This window comes from Pongo abelii, chromosome 3, assembly GCF_028885655.2.
Source record: "Pongo abelii isolate AG06213 chromosome 3, NHGRI_mPonAbe1-v2.0_pri, whole genome shotgun sequence".
In the NCBI taxonomy this organism is placed as follows: Eukaryota; Metazoa; Chordata; class Mammalia; order Primates; family Hominidae; genus Pongo; species Pongo abelii.
Window position 1 is genome coordinate 62267938 of NC_071988.2, and position 16717 is coordinate 62284654.

Here is a 16717-nt window from a genome sequence, read left to right on the forward strand (position 1 = left end):
GAGTTACCAATGCATGAAGCTCTCTGATGTGACAAATAATAGAAGTAGTCTATTACAATGATTAACTTATTCTGAGTCATACAAATTTACATATTACACATGGATTACACATTTTCTTTTTTAAATAAAAATGTTTCCTTGTTTCTTTCTGATTATATAAATAATTCATGCTTTTTATAAATACTTCAAACAATATAGCAAAATGTAAGAGGAAAGTCAAAATCACTTGAAATTTTCAATTAGTAGACATAACCAGCAATAACCTTTTCGTAAGAGAGAAATAAATATATGCATATATACACATATTGTTTTTTATTTTATCTTTAATAAGTTTGCTTTTTGTCTTGGCATTTTTAATATAGCATTTTTTTTATCATCTCCTTTTTTTGTGGTGTCTTCTTGCTCTTTCCATTAACCCAAATTCTCTCTTTGTTCATACACTCAAGTGAAAATTTCTACAAAAGTATTTCCCTTCTCTGTGTATTAAATTGAGCTTATATTATATATACATTACTGCAATTTGATTTTCTCACTTAGAATTGTATGATAAAATCTTCTCAAGACAACTCATAAACGTTTAACTCATCCTTGCAAAGACTTCACATTTCCGTGGGATGAATGTTCCGTAATTTTGTCAACAGCTTCCCTACTTACTAATACTTTAGCTCATTTCTAGATTTATCCTCATAAAATTGTATTGTAGCATTAGTGTTAGTGACCCCTGTCCTAGATTTTTACCATACCAATAAATAAATGCAAATAAACCTGTAGATTTCCTGGAATCTTCTTATTGTGCTACAGAAGTCTTTGTTTGTGATATAAACATATATATATGATATAAATATCAAATAAAATTGCCATATTATATTCCAAAAAAAGCTCTACGAAATCATCTTTCACCAGTTATGTACATATGTGTGCGTTCACCCTTTGTACCTATTGGTGCCAGTTCTGATTATTATTTTATTTTTGGTAACCTGTACAGAGTTACCCTGTTATTCTTTTAATACAATTAAAAAATGTCTACTAATGAGTCCCACAATATTTTTGTGTTTAGTGTGTATTTGGTTGTCTCTTCCATATGTGATCTGTCAAAGACCCTCTGCAAACTTTTCTATAAGGCTTTCTTTCTCATATGAACATGTAGGAACTCTTTGCAGTAGGGTTGTGGTAGTGAACAACTCCTGTGAGCCTAACCCTGCTTCTATTCACATTACAGTCTCTAGGCGTTACATAAAACACAATGTAATTTATATCCACTGAAATCATGTCATGAAATAAGGTAGCACTAATGAATATGAGAGATAATATAAATATTGTACATATGTCAAGTATGTGCATTGTAAATACTTTCCCAATCTATAGTTTTCCTTTGACTATACTTATAATGTGTCTTGCCTATAATTTTATGTTTAATAGAACAAAATTTTGATAGTTTCATTATAGCCAACAATTTTCCTTTTTTTTTTTTTTTTTTTTGAGATGGAGCCTTGCTCTGGAACCAGGCTGCAGTGCAGTGACATGATCTCAGCTCACTGCAAGCTCCGCCTCCCGGGTTCACACCATTCTTCTGCCTCAGCCTCCTGAGTAGCTGGGACTACAGGCACCTGCCACCATGCCCAGCTAATTTTTTGTATTTTTAGTAGAGACGGGGTTTCACCATGTTAGCCAGGATAGTCTTGATCTCCTGACCTCATGATCCGCCCGCCTGGGCCTCTCAAAGTGCTGGGATTACAGGTGTAAGCCACGGCGCCAGGCCTTCCTAACATGTTTTAAGAGATTCCCTAATCTCTAGTTTGTTTGGTCTCCTAAAATTTCCCAACATTTCTGCGATTTTATTTTATATTGAAATGCTTAATTTATCTGCAATATGTTTTCATATGATGTAGAGTAGGCTTTTATATAAATTTCTTTCAAACAAATAGTCACTTGTGCCAGCCACAAGTATTAAATTAGCCAATATTTTCCTGCCGAATTGCAATACCTTCTTTTTCAGGTATTGAAATTTATTGATTCTGAAATCTATTTCTGAACTCTGTTCTATCCACTCACCTTTGGCTACGTCTATGCCAACAGCATAGTGACATGATTACTGGGGTTTGCATTTTTTTCACATATGGTAAGGCATATCTCTGCTCAACAGTCTTCTGTTTGCATAAATTACATTGTTAATACTAGATATTTACTCTTCAACACAAACTCAACAGCTTACTGTGTCAATTTGAAACAGACTATTTAGATTATAATTAGAATTTACAGTGTGTATTAATTTTTCTTGTTTTTATTTATATTGAGATCTTGATATTTCTTAGGCTTTTTTCCCTTTTACATTTATTCAATTTTAATTCAGTCATATCTTATTTACACAATTTACTTATTTTATACATCTTAAGTTTAAGGTGAAAAAATGTAATATGATAAACAGGGCTTTCTTAATATTAGGAATCACTATACATTGAAAAAAGTTTAAAAGAGTTACAAGAATAAGTTGAAGACTATATTTCAATACATAATTTTGTAAAAGACTAACATACAAAATATATAAAACTAAAAGAAGAAAAAGTCATCCAAATTTACAAAAAAAGAAGTGGGCAAATTCAAGTACAAAATAAGGACAGAAAAATACTTCCAGTACCCCTGAGAGATCCCTCTGTTTGCTATAAATCAATACCCTGAAAGACATCACACTTCTACTTCTGTCAACATAGATTAGTTCTACCTGCTTTTGAACTTAACATAAGCTGAATCATCAGTTTGTCCTCTTTTTGTCTCTGTATTCTTTCTTTCAGCATTGGGTTTCTGATGGGTGCATAGTCACTCATAACCACTAATGGGACTATTGAGAATGCTTAGTTCTCTTTGTTCTCCTGTAGTCCTCTTTGTCTCTTTTCTTTGAGTGCATTCGAAATTTACTGTTTACTTTTGGTGTATCTGGGTGTGAATACATATGTGTGTGGGACAGTGGGGGTATTTATCTTCTTTGAGTATTATGAATCTGTGATTTGACATCTTTCATTGCTTTCCAAAAATTTTCAGCTATTTTCTCTTCAAACATTTCTTCTGTCCCATTCTCTCTTTCTACTCCTTCTGGAACTATACTCATGGTATATTAGACCATTGATATTGTCCCCCAGCTCTTGGCTGTTCAGGTCATTTTTTTACCTTCTTTTACCATCTTTCTTTGTCAGTTTGAATGATTACTATTAACTATTTTTGACATCACTGATATTTTATTGAAGGAATTCTTAATTTCTGATATTACTATTTTTATTTCTTGCTTTTTCCATTTGACAATTGCTTATAGTTTCCATTTTCTGTTTATAATTCTCTTTTCAATATATGTGATTTTCTTTCCTTCCAAATATTCTACTTAGTTGTTTAATTAAAAAAAAGTCTATGTGTTAGTGTGTGTGTATGTGTGTACATTTCTACTGCTCCTGTTTCCTCAATTACTCCTATTTTTATTGAAGTTTTCACCTCATTCCTCTATGAGCTGTATTTCAGTTTTGCATCTTGTGACTGAACTTCTTTTGTTGGCCTATCTATGGTAGGTTGAATAATGTCCCCCAAAGATATCCACATCCTAATCCCAGGAACCTGTGAATGTTGCCTTACATGCAAAAGAGACTTTGCATATATGATTAAGTTCAAGATCCTGGGTCATCTGAGTATGCCTGACGATTAGTAAAGTTCCTTTTAGGAAGGATGCAGGAAGAGTTAGTCAGGGATGGTGATGTGAAAATAGAAGCATAGGGAGAGAAGGTGGTGTGAGAACAGAAGCAAAGAGGTTGGGGTGGAAGGGAGAGAGGGAGAGACAGAAAGAGAAAGAGAGACTAGTGGGTGCTCCATGGCTGGTTTTGAAAATGGAGGAGGATGTCATGAGTCAAAAAACGCAGGTGGCAGCAAGAAGTTGGAAAGAGCAAGGAAACAGATTCTACCCTAGAGGCTCTGGAAGTGTAGCTCTGCTCTCCTCTTAGTTTTAGCCCTCTAAGAGCCATTTCAGACTTCTAAGTTTTAGAACCATAAAAGGATAACATTGGGTTGTTTTATCATATAGTTCATGGTAATTTGTTCCAGAAGCCATAGGAAACTGACACATGGCCTTTTAAACATGCAGCAATTTTCTTTTTTTCTCAAGGCATGGGGGCTTAGGTGTGGATTTGTGTTTACATTGAGGGTCAGCAGTCACAAAGGTAATAAAGAATGATGTGAAGTAGGTAAGACATCAATCCATGTTTGGGACAACTGATGAAAGGGGCTCTGCATGTGCCCTCTGTACATCTTCAGTCTCAAGTGATACAGTAATCTGCCCATGGTTCCACTATTTTTTATTTTCTTGATAATAGGAGAAGCTCAACATGCTAACCTGGGGCCAATACTGATCTTCCCTGTGGGTTTTTGAAAGTCTCTGCTGTATAAACCCCGCCAAGAATCTGCAAATTACTAGGTGTTGACCTTGATCTTTGATTCAGTTCTTTACATGTTTGCCCAACTGTCAGGAGAAGCTGCCTCAAGCCAGTCTTCTTTTGGGATCCCTATAATATTCCACACCTCATTTCAGACGGTTATGCATTACTTGTAGCAGCTCAGACGAAGCAAATTACTTGGAATTGGGATTAGAAGAGAAGCAATATTTGTTTTTGTAGTAAAGCAAATTTTAATGTTGATAAAATGATAAAATAATAACTAAATCAGGAAATAATAGGATGTGTATAGAAAGTCAGATCAATTTAACCAACCAGAAATCCAGAAGCAGGCAAAATTCATAAGATAATTTAAGGGACACTTCAAACCAGTGGGAAAATTCCAGGGGAAAAAAATAAGTTTGATCCTTAATGCCACCTTGTACCATAAAAACTAAATATTTGAATATAAAAGAAATGAATCTTACAAAAGGTGACAGGAATTTTGGGAAAATAATATAAAATGTTAGGACAAAGAAAGGTTCTCTATGTGTAATACAATATTCAAAGGCCAGAAAAGAAAACAACGATAAGTTTGACTAGGTTTTTAATAACAAACACGCAAGGCAAAGAAGTCACCATAATCCAAGTCTAATATATAAAAAGCTTTCACATATTACTAGGAAGAAACTAACAGTATAACCAAAAAATGAGCAATGGATATGAAATGACAGCTCACAATATGAGCACCACAAATGAACTTTAAATGATGAAAAATGAACAAGCTAACGCTAATAAAATACATTAATATTAAATTATAATAAATATCCTTTTTACCTATGAGATTGTCAATGATTTTTTAAAAGTTGGTAATGCCTGTTTTGGCTACTGTATGTAGCACAGTCATCCTCAACATCTCTGATGGGTTTCCAAATGTGTGATACCAACAGTTAGGAAGTTAAGATGTTTTCATCTTTGTATTTACAATGTTCAAAGCATTTCATGACACAGTACAAGAACAATTTACGCTTAAATAATGAACAAATTCGACTAGAAATCATCTTGCTAAGAATGTTTACTATCCTTTATTTACTAAGGGAGAAACTACTGTACACTTACAGAAAATTAATGAACAATTGAAACAATAGCTGTGCCAATTAACTCTTAATCAAAAATTTAATTAATTATACACAGCTATTCTGGAGAATTCTAGCTAATCCAGACACTACTGTAGCTACCCTTTTGTTTTGGAAAAATATCACATCAAATTACTTCAATGCAAAATGTAATTTTTGTAATTATTCATTATTCTGACAAAGTGATTTTGTTTTCTTCAATGTAGACATTTTTTCTGCTAGCCATGCATCTTCAGAATTGCACAGATAGTCACACCCACCATCAGCAAGGCATACCAACTAACAAATAGATTGTAAACAATACAGTGTGGACAGCATACTACAAATTTATTGGAACTATAATTATTTATTTAATCGAAGAAAGTCTTCTCTTTTCATGATCACCATGAAACTCTAGTAAATTATACCAGTAAATAATATCTGAAATTCTCAAGTATTTAAAAGTCAATATATTGATGTCTGTAGAACAGAATTTTAATCAATATTACAGTATATTAATACATATAATTAAGTGTTGTTAAAAGATACTTTTTCACGAGATGAGCATATAAAAATAATCAAGTAAAAACTTAAATTCTTGGACTAACAAGTGGATGAATTTAATAAAAAAACTTTTAAGAATATTTTACTTTTCAAATGTTTTTCTTCACTGTGAATATTAGTTTCAATTAAAATTTCGAATATATATTATAAAAACACAATAAGGGAAGATTGTGAATTTCTACAATTTTAATATACTTGTAAAAATATCTTTCCAATATAAAGTCCAACCTTCAATTTTATATATATATATATATATATATATGTATATACACATATATCTCCATATTAATGGAAAAATCCTGGACATTCAGATGTAATTAAAATCAGTTGAAGGAATTATAGACTATTTTGTTTCTAATTCACTGAAATTAAAAATAACAATAGTGATATGAAGGCATTTATTTATTGTATGGTAGATATGCTCTTACGAAAAACAGTGAGAGAATATATGGCATATTAAGATTTCTTTCTAAATATTATAATAGTAACAACAGAAAATGAATAAATGATCTTCTGTCTTAATGAATCCATTTGATAGGCAAACACCTGCATTACATGCAAAACACTTCTGTCATTGATATGCTTATCATCTTCTCCTGAATGACCTTGAAGCTTAATGAAATTCACATGAAAGTTTTACTACACGTTTAAAGAAAGCAGTTAAAAAGACTCAGATAGCTGTAAAAAATCGAATCTCATTTTATTAAAAAAAAATCCTCTGTTCTCATTTACTGAAAAAGTAAACTGCTTCAATTCAAAAGCAGTTTACAAGCAACTTTCATGGTGCGTCTTTGTTGTCATATGGCAATGTCCCCTAGATTGACAAGTGGTGCAATGGTCCTTGAGGACTGATTTCTAAGGATGTTAAGAGCATGAACTTCATGATTTTTAAATACTTTCTTAAATACATGCTTCAAAACAAAGTCAAACATTGAACCAACAATTTAAGAAAGAAGGTCTCAGTGTTGACAATAGGAAACACTATAAAGAACATTCATCTAGCTTCCTGTTTACATTTGACAAAAGTAGAGGTACACAGTTGTAGAACAATGTGAAATGCCTGGGCTCTGTTCAGCAAGGTAAATCTACATAAAGTCACTAGTGATTAAGAAAGAAGGAATCTTTAGAGTGCCATATGCTGACGTTTGGAAAATTTAAATGACGTGTTAAATCTATTAATATAGGAAACTTTCTGTGAGCTTTTAGAACATTTACAGACTTCTTGATTTGTGATTTCCCTATATAACATAAAAACATGATTTCTTTGGGTTAGTAAAAGCTTTAGGCACAACAATATGCAGAAGATAGGTTTTCACTGACTTTGCAGCCTACTTACCCCCACCTTTAGGCAACTCTCCTGGGGCACCATTTCCAGTTATAATTCTCATCAAGAGATGAGACCATTTTCTTTCTAACAAAAATAATCATATTTATTCAGAAAAGCAAGCTGCAAGTGTAGACCTGAATTTTGCCTTTTATCCTCTCCTGAAAATACAGAAAATGCAAACAAAGAGAATTGTGACCTTACATTAATCAGGTGCGATTCATTGCACAACACAGAACATCTCTAGAATCTTTTTATATGATTTATCTACTTGTGATACTAGAAGTGTTAGAATCCACAGGACTTCTTATGTTTCATGATGCATAGTGTAGAAAATGCATACAGCATTGCTGTGCTTAGTCATATTGGAGCCTGAGGCAAAGACAAAATCAGTAATACTGATCTATCTGTATTTAAAATTTGGATGTTTTGTTCATCACGGTTTTTGAATTAATTCTTGTTTTTAAAAATGTATTGCATTAAAAATAGATAAATTGAATGACATCAAAATAAAAACTTTTGTGCATCAAAGAACTCTAAGAATAAAGTGAAACAGCAACCACGAAATGTGAGAAAATATTTGAAACTCACATATCTGATAAAGGGTTAATATCCAGAATATATTTAAAAACTCCTCCATCTCAAAAGCAAACACACAAAAAAAACAAACAACCCAATTAAAATATGGGCCAAGAAATTGAACAGACATTTCTCCAAAGAGGATATTATCCAAATGGCCAACAAGGACATGAAAGGATGCTCAACAGTACTATTATTAGAGAAACGCAAATTAAAACCACAATGAGATACCACTTCATACCCCTTAGAATGGTTAAAATCAAACAGAAAATAACAAATGACACTGAGAATGTAGAGAAACTGGAACTCTTGTGCCCTGCTAGTGGCAAAGCAGGGCCACTAAGCAGTACAGCCTCTATAGAAAACAGTATGGTGCTTCCTCAAAAATTAAACAGAATTACCGTATGATCCAGCAACTCCACTTTGAGTTTATACCCAAAAAAACTGAAAGCAGGGACTTGAACAAATATTTGTACACTCAAGTTCATAGCAGCATTATTCACAATAGCCAAAATGTGGAATCCATCCAAGTGTCCATCAGTGGGTAAATGGATAAACAAAATGTGGTATATACATCCAAGGAAACATTATTCAGCCTTAGGGGAAAAAAAGGAAATTCTAATATATGCTACAGTATGGATGAACCTTGAGGACATTTTACTATGTGAAAACAAGATAGTCACAAAATGACAAATACCATATGATTATACTTAAATGAGTTTCCTAGGGTAGTTAAATTCATAGATACAGTGGAATAGTGGGGGTTGGGGGCTAGAAGAAGGAATGAATGGGGGCAAATTGTTTAAACTATGCAGAGTTTCAGTTTGGGAAGATGAAAATGTCTACAGACGGATGGTGGTAATAGTTGCACAATAACGTGAATTACTTAATGCCACTGAACTGTAGACTTTAAAATGGATAAAACAGTAACATGTATGTTATGAATATTTTGCCACAATTTAGAAAATATTGCATGTAAATATTACCCAACTCAATTATTGGCGCTACCTCTCCTTCAACTCACTTAAAGTTTCTGCCTGAGAGTGTTTTACTAACTTCACCCTTGCCCTGGCCCTGGAAAATTTCCGTGTTTGTTTGGCTCATAGATGCTATGATCTGAATGTTTGTGTCCCCCCAGCCCCAAATTCATAAGTTGAAACCTAATCCCCAATGCAGTCTTGAGATGATTAGGTCATGAGGGCAGAGTCCTCCTAAAAGGGATTGGTGCCATTATCAAAGGGGCCTGAGGGAGCTTGTTTCCTCCCTCTACCCTGTCAGGATGCAGTAAAAAGGCGCTGTCTAGGAGGAACAGGTCCTCCCTGGGCACTGAATCTGCTGGTGTCTTGATCTTGGACTTCTTAGCCTCTAGAATGGTAACAAATAATTTTCTTACCCAATCTACAGCATCTTGTTATTATAGCAGTCTGAGTGGACTAAGACAATAGAATACAGCATAAAATAACATGTTATTTTCTTTCTTTCCCCTTCTTCCCACCCTCAAACTCCTGGTGTTTGTTCTTTTATAAGATAGATTAAAATGTACTTAAATTACAAGCTGAGAACCCTATGTTGGGCTCTGGGTAACAGGGATGCACTTGTGAGATTTCAATTCTTTATCGAGTTTGATTTCTCTATTCATCTCTCCTTCACGGCTTTCAAAATCTTAGTCTTAAAATTATTGTAGTAGAAACAAATATTAAAAGTAATTTTTTGAAAGGTTATCTCAAAAGCTCTGAGAAACTTCACCTTTTACAAAGACATTGGTTAGCTCTTGGCATGATTAATGTTAGCATGTTTGATCCCTCTATCAACGAAGGAGAACATTTTGAAATTGGCTTTATTTTTTGCTAAATAAAATATCACCACATATAAGGGAGAAATAATGTTTAAACAATATTTTGATAAATATATTATTTAAAATGCATGTGAGGAACTCCATATCAAAAAGAGAAAATAAAAATTAACTAACGTTTCAAAGTATATAGATCCTTCATTTTATGTTTGAATATTCATGAATTTATCAGTGTGTAAACTGCATTTGAGAGTACAGGACTTTTGTAGTATCCTCAGTGAAAATGATACCACTAACTCCCTGTATGGTAAAATCAAGGCTATCTCAAATGATTTAAACTTAAGGTTTTCACTCATGTTTAATGCCAAAATATTCCTAACTATAACGTTCACACTAATCCAATTTTTAAATGCAGCTATCAAAAAACAAGTTGCAATTTATACAGCACAAAGTCTCTCTTCTTACCTTGACAGTAGCTTCATAGACCATAGATCTTCAAAAAACACCAAGGGTTTTCATAATAATGGTGAAGAAAAAATCAACTTGGATAAAATTAAGTAGTTTGTCTTTTTTTTTTTTAACGCTACCATATCCCAATTGTCTAGCATTCCACTATCCAGAATACAGCCTGCCTGAAATGTATTGATTTTTCCTTCCTATATTCATTTAACAAGTATGTACTTTTGACAACTACTCTGTGTCAGGCACTGCCCTGAATGCTGAAGATACAATCAAAAATCCCCTCATGGAAATATTCCAGTGCTGGAGAAAATATATCCATTAAATACAATATCTCAGACCTATGGAATTACAAGTAGTCTGGTATAATCTATTGGAAAACTGTAAGTGTCATGAAAACGAATATAGGGTCCCAGAACCAATCACGGAAGTGTTTGTTATCTTAGGATATGCCTTTACCTGGAGCTTGGAGATGAATAAGAGTTACCTTAGCTGAATAGTGGAGGAAATTGGTGCGGTCTTAGCACAGGGAACAGGATTTGCAAGGATCCTGCATTGGAAGGAAGAAAATAAGAAAGAATCAAATGAGGCCCTTTCGTGGGATAGGAAGGAAGAGATTGGTGACAGTCACACTTGGCACACAGATTCTATTTGTCTTCACACAGATAAAGGAAAATGGTGCTGTCCCTCTGGCAAATTAACTTTTTCACTGCCCAGAATTTCTACAACCTTAAATTCCCTAACAGCTAATCTACTGCCCTTCTTTCTCCCTGACTTCAGATATAATTGAAGAGCTTGTCTAAAGTCTTCCTGTCTTTGTTCCAATGTCCTGAACGTACATACTGGATATGTCAGATGTAGGAAAAAAAAAAAAGCTGAGATGGGGATGGTGGTGGAGGGTATACTCTAACAAGCAAAGTGAACATAGGAGAGTTAGAAAATCTATGTTTTATAAAGTGCAAATATGTATCAAAAATGAGTATATTATGTTAGTGATTTTTTTTTTAGATTCACCATAATGATAAATGCTGAAGAATTTGGAGAAGCAAGAGACGAAACACATTACAGATCAAGAACATCTCTTTTTTGTTTTGTTTTTTGTTTGTTTGTTTTTGAGACGGAGTCTCACTCTGTCCCCCAGGCTGGACTGCAGTGGCGTGATCTCGGCTCACTGCAACCCGAGTAACTAGGACTACAGGCGCCGGCCACCAGGACCAGCTAATTTTTTTTGTATTTTTAGTAGAGATGGGGTTTCACCGTGTTAGCCAGAATGATCTCAATCTCCTGATCTCGTGATTCGCCCTCCTCAGCCTCCCAAAGTGCTGGGATTACAGGCTTGAGCCACCGTGCCCAGCCAAGAACACCTTTTTAAATGATTTTTTTTTTTGGTAGTCATTTTCTAACATGCAAATGGTTTAGTATTAACCCTAGGTATTCAAAATTGCAATGCTTACATATTTTTTACCAGCAGGGACAAATAATACAGATTTTTTATTTTTATTTTTGAGCTTCAGTTTCCATATGTGTAACCTAGATGTACACACTGCAGTGCCTTCGGTTAGATGTTGATAATATGTCTGCATACACATACATATGTACACGAAAACACAAATAAATAGATCACCGGATGCAAATCACAAGTAGGGACTCTGGACAAGATGGAGTTATGTGACTTGCCAACGTGCATTCATAAATTTTAAAAAATTGAACTAAAATTATTGTACCATAGACATTCATGACTCAGTGTGCCTTTTATGAAAAAGTGGGAAAAGTGAAGTTCTTGACTGTGGAAGTGAGAATTATTGGTTTGGTTTCACTCTCCTGTATGACGTAGCTCTATCAGTGGTAACACAAGCAACTTAACTGTTTAGGCAAATTTTCACAAATTCAGGATATTAAGCAGGGTTTAAGAGGGATTTTCTGATGACTGCTGATGTTCTCGGCCAGAAATCAAGGGATTCTCATACTTTTCTTTCTCTCCATGTTTCTTATCTTCTTATCATGCCGGCACCTCCTCTACCAGCATTGCAGCTTCCTTCCCTTACAGTCACAACTTTCATCCCTCTGTCCCCTTCAGAACCTTTCTATGTCCTTTTATTTTCCATCCCTTTAGTAAGAAATTAAATCATATTTTTAAATAAATTTAATCAATTCAATGCAGTTACACATTTTTATATTCTACATAAAGATAGTATATTTTTGGTATTTCTGACAATAACCTCTGAAAACATTAAGTTATCCCTTACTACCTATGTTTAATATCATTTTCCTTCTGATTCAGTGACCTTAACAAAGAAATAGGCTATCCACCCTGTTTATGTATTCATAATTTTAATTCATCCTACAAATATTTTTAAATTTCTATGAATCAGGCCTTAGGCTGTGGGTACAAACATAAACACAATCATTGAAACAGATGATGTTTCCAGAAAATAGACATTATACAATAGTCAGTTCTCTACTATGATGATGAAATCAATTCCTGGTTTCATCTTTTCTCCATCTAATAACTGTGACAATGATGTTTGCTGCATCTAGAGTCAAGTATCATTCCCAGCATCAAATGTGTGTTTCTCTAGTAAGAGTGAATACAGCCATCATAATGTGGATTGCAAAACTCGGTGAACACTGCTACCTCTGGACACTGGAGAAGAGAAGCATATTGGGTGCAAGTCTGTGGGGAAATGGGGAGGAGGGACAAGGAGAACAGTTGCATTCCCTAAGAGAAAATTAGAAAAAGTATGCTGTTTTAAGAGTTGTTCAAACTATGGTGGTGGGGTGGGGAATACGTGTGTGTATGTGTGTGTGTATATATAGACATGTACGTATATATGTTAGATACATATGTATATATGTGTGTGTGCCTGTATATGTGTGTATGTATGTATGTGTGTTAGATACGTATGTATATATGTGTGCATGCATATGTGTGTATGTGTGTTAGATTCACATATATGTGTGTGTGTGCGTGTATATGTGTGTGTATACAGAAAACGTTCTATGTAAAACACAATTGAAGCTATCATTATCAGATAGGTACTTCCCTATGTTAGAGGCTGCCTACCTCTGGAGCAGGGGACAATAATTCTGGAGAAATACATGTGTTTCCAAAGCTTTGGCTTTAAAAGTGCACATGGTTCTTTCAGATTTTGAGTGAAACTCTTACTATCTCACTGGCACAGATGTCATCAGAGACGGGCACATCTTCATGTCCGCCACTCAGCTGACCAGTAAGGCACTTTACTGCCTTTTGGGTATTATCTCTAGATTCCTCCATTCAATAAAGGTCTTAAATTGAATTATGGGTGGCCGTTTTTCTCAGTAATAAGCCGGTGTTTCATGAGTACGGGAGTAGTTACAGGTCCAGAAATGGGCATTTCCTGTTTCCCTTCTTTGAAAATGGCAAGTACACATTATTGTGCTGGGGCAAGAGAACTAGAACATGCTGAAAAGATAAACATTGTTTTTCCACCTAAAAGATAAACATTTTTTTTTCCACCTTCTCCCATTTTCTGACCTCACCTGTTCCCCGTCTGACCTCTGGGGGCTTACTCGGGATGTCAAGGAAAATGTAAAGTATGTAAAACCGGCTCCTTAAGTAGTATTTGTACCCCTAACGGTGGATTTCTGAGAAAAGATCCAGAAGACTAAGAAATGCATATCTAATGAATAAATTTCAGGGAAATTGGAAGGTTTGGATAGAAAGGAAAGCACCGTTTACATACATAAGCATACTGTGACGGATCAGGGCAAGCACTCCAGTGTCACCATCTTCCTGTATCTATACACCTTGTACAATGCAGTCCAAGGCTGTGAGGACTTCGGCGGGCAAAACGCTGAGGAAACCAACCTGCCTCCAAATCCAAGGCGTGAGATTTACATTGCAGCCTTTGTGATGCTGCTTAGTTAACTGGCTGTATTTATGCAGATATTGTAGACTTACTTCCTTTTAAGTTTTCCCTCTTTCGTGACTGAAATCATGAATTCCTAAAAATAAATAAATAGCAAACCAAAGGACCAAAAAAAAAAAAAAAAAAAAAGCCAGAACAGGTTTACCTAACGGGAAGCCTGGAAGGGTTGGCGTTGGAGAAGCCGCTGGGAAGCGGGGCAGGCAGAAGAAAGCCGCCCACCGGTCTCCGGGTCTCTGCCCGTGGCTCTTTCCAGCCCGGCCTTTGGGTAACTGGGGTGGGGGAGGGCGGCCGGCTTTCAGGTCGCGTCTCCCGCAGGTTTAGGAGCCCGGTAGGCCGTGACTGAAAGACCGTGGCAACAGCGGTCAACTGCCCTTTTAGAGCTCATTTTGGGGGAGAATGGTAGCAGCAGAGCCACTGCCGCCCTGGCTCTTGTAGGTGGGTCTGGAGTGTCACGTAGGCACCCCAACTCGCGCTGGGGGCCGTGGTCCGCAGACTCCCACTTCATTGCCCCGGAGGCCTGAGCCCGCCCCACCCGGCGGTGGCTGCACCTTTCCCGAGAGTCGGGGCAGCGGCGGCTGGAAAGTGGAGGCAGGCTAACCGCGTAGCGCTGAAACCACCATTCACAAATGCAAACCCCTGTCTTCCGTGGATAATCGGTGGCGGCGCGCGTCCGAGCGTCCCCGAGGGGCTGTGGGAGCCCCCGGGGAGAGCAGGAAAAGAAGCGGGGTGGCGGTGGCTAGGAGGCGACTGAGCCTTCTCGCCTGGCCGGCGGAAGAGGGAGCCGGGTCCGGGCGCGCCGAGCCAGCCGCCCCTCGCGCAGTTCCTCGGCTGCGGCGCGGGGTTCGCCCCGCTTCTCCCCGGCAGCACCCGGCTGGGTGCCCCCGGCACAGCACAGTGCGGCAGGCGGCAGCGTCCTCCCCTCGCCTCCCCCACATTCCCTCACCTCAGCCAAGGAGGCAGCCCCGGCGCCCCCGCCCGCCCGGCCCCGCGCCCCCGCCCGCCCGGCCCCGCGCCCCCGCCCGCCCGGCCCCGCGCCCCCGCCCGCCCGGCCCCGCGCCCCCGCCCGCCCGGCCCCGCGCCCCCGCCCGGAGCGCCCCCGCCCGGAGCGCCCCCGCCCGGAGCGCCCCCGCCCGGAGCGCCCCCGCCCGGTGCGCCCCCACCGGGTCCCGCCGCTCAGCCCCGCCACGCTGCAGCTGGAGCTACCGCCGCGGCCGGTCCCGCAGACCGGGGAGGAGGAGGGGGGGGGGGGGGAAGCCGGAGAAGGAGGTGTGGGGAGGGGGGATGGAGCCGGGAGGAGGAAATAAATAAATAAAACAATAACCTCCGCGCCAGTAAGAGCGAGGGAGAGAGCAAGACGCGACCAGAGAGCCACCGGGGCCGGCTCGCGCGCCTCTGAGAAGCTGTCCGCGCGCGCGCGCGCGTGTGTGCGTGAGTGTGGATTTGCCTGGACTGGAGCTGGAAAGTCCAAACTAAAAGTGTTGCTCTCGCCGGGTGCCGAGGCCGCGGCGGTGGCTGCCCAACTTCCCCGGGCCAAGTGAGTGGCGTTGCCAGCGCCTTTGGCGAGGCGGCGGCCGCTCGGCCCTGCGCCCGGGCACGGCGGCGGCGGCTCCGCTCGCCCCGGGAGGGAGCCCGCGGCCAGGGCTGGACTCTCGCCCCGCCACCTCCACCGACTCTCTCCTCAGCCTCCACGCCTGGCACCCCAGCAAGGTACGTGGCGCTTCCCGGCGCGCCTTCTTCCCTAGCACACCCCGCGCGGATTTTTGGCTGCCTAGATTCTTCACCTTCCCAGAGTGGTCATCATTTGTCAAACTTTACCTCCACCTCGCACATGCCCGCGGCTGCTGCAGCCGCCCTCCCTGGCAGCGTGGGCTCCGGTCGCTGATGGGAACCGAGGGGGGGGGGGGGGTGGGGGAGGATCTGCTGGCAGCGGTGGTTCCCATCTGGATTAAGATCGTATTTCGGAATAACTCGCAGGTCTTGCCTTCCGGGGGTGTCCTTCATTATGATGTTCCCTGTGATGCTGGTAATGGTTTTCCTTGCTCCTTCTGCACGGAAGGACGTACAAGTTTGCAGGAGAAGGTACATGAAAAGCAGGTGAAGTTTGCAGCCACTTGACTCCAAGAGAGGAGTAACCCTTTCTTTGCAGTAGCAGCTATGGTTTTGAAGCAGCGGCGGCGGCGGCAGCGGTGACAGCAGCCTGGCCGGTGGCGGCAGCTGCACGTTGTCCCCTCTGTGACTGGGAGAAGGAGGAAAAGTGGGGCTGCCTCGTCGGAGAGCGCAACTCGGGAGCTGCCTGCAAAGACGCTGCGGGGGAAAATGCTAAGGGCTCCCAGATCCTTGGTAAATCGTGTTTGGAGAGGCATGATTTCCTTTTGTGATATTTATGTTCTTAATAACAGACACGCTTAAAAATCTCTTTAAAACTTTTATGCATACGATTTCCATGTCTAGATTAGGTGAACGACTCTGAAACCTCTTAGATAAATGCCAAAATCAGTAAGATCGGAGCGGTGTGCAAACCTGCAATGAATTGCCCAGTGCCTTCTTGTTTGTAACGTATCACCTACTGG

The 16717-nt window shown here is 39.1% G+C and overlaps 1 long non-coding RNA gene across 10 annotated transcripts in view; it reads right to left on the reverse strand.

Annotated features, from left to right (window-relative positions):
• Positions 1-14782, reverse strand: part of LOC129058784 (uncharacterized) — a 54156-nt gene extending 39374 nt beyond the window's left edge. For 6 of the 10 annotated variants that reach the window (XR_010139856.1, XR_010139854.1, XR_010139858.1 and 3 more), the window contains exons 1-2: positions 13962-14782; positions 10724-10786 (exon numbers count right to left, since the gene is read on the reverse strand). This is a non-coding gene — a long non-coding RNA (uncharacterized LOC129058784). Of the gene's footprint in view, positions 1-10695; positions 11392-13961 lie in introns of those variants that run through there. The other 4 variants (XR_008524168.2, XR_008524165.2, XR_010139859.1 and 1 more) reach the window with 4 other exon arrangements.
• Positions 14783-16717: the final 1935 nt, after the last annotated feature.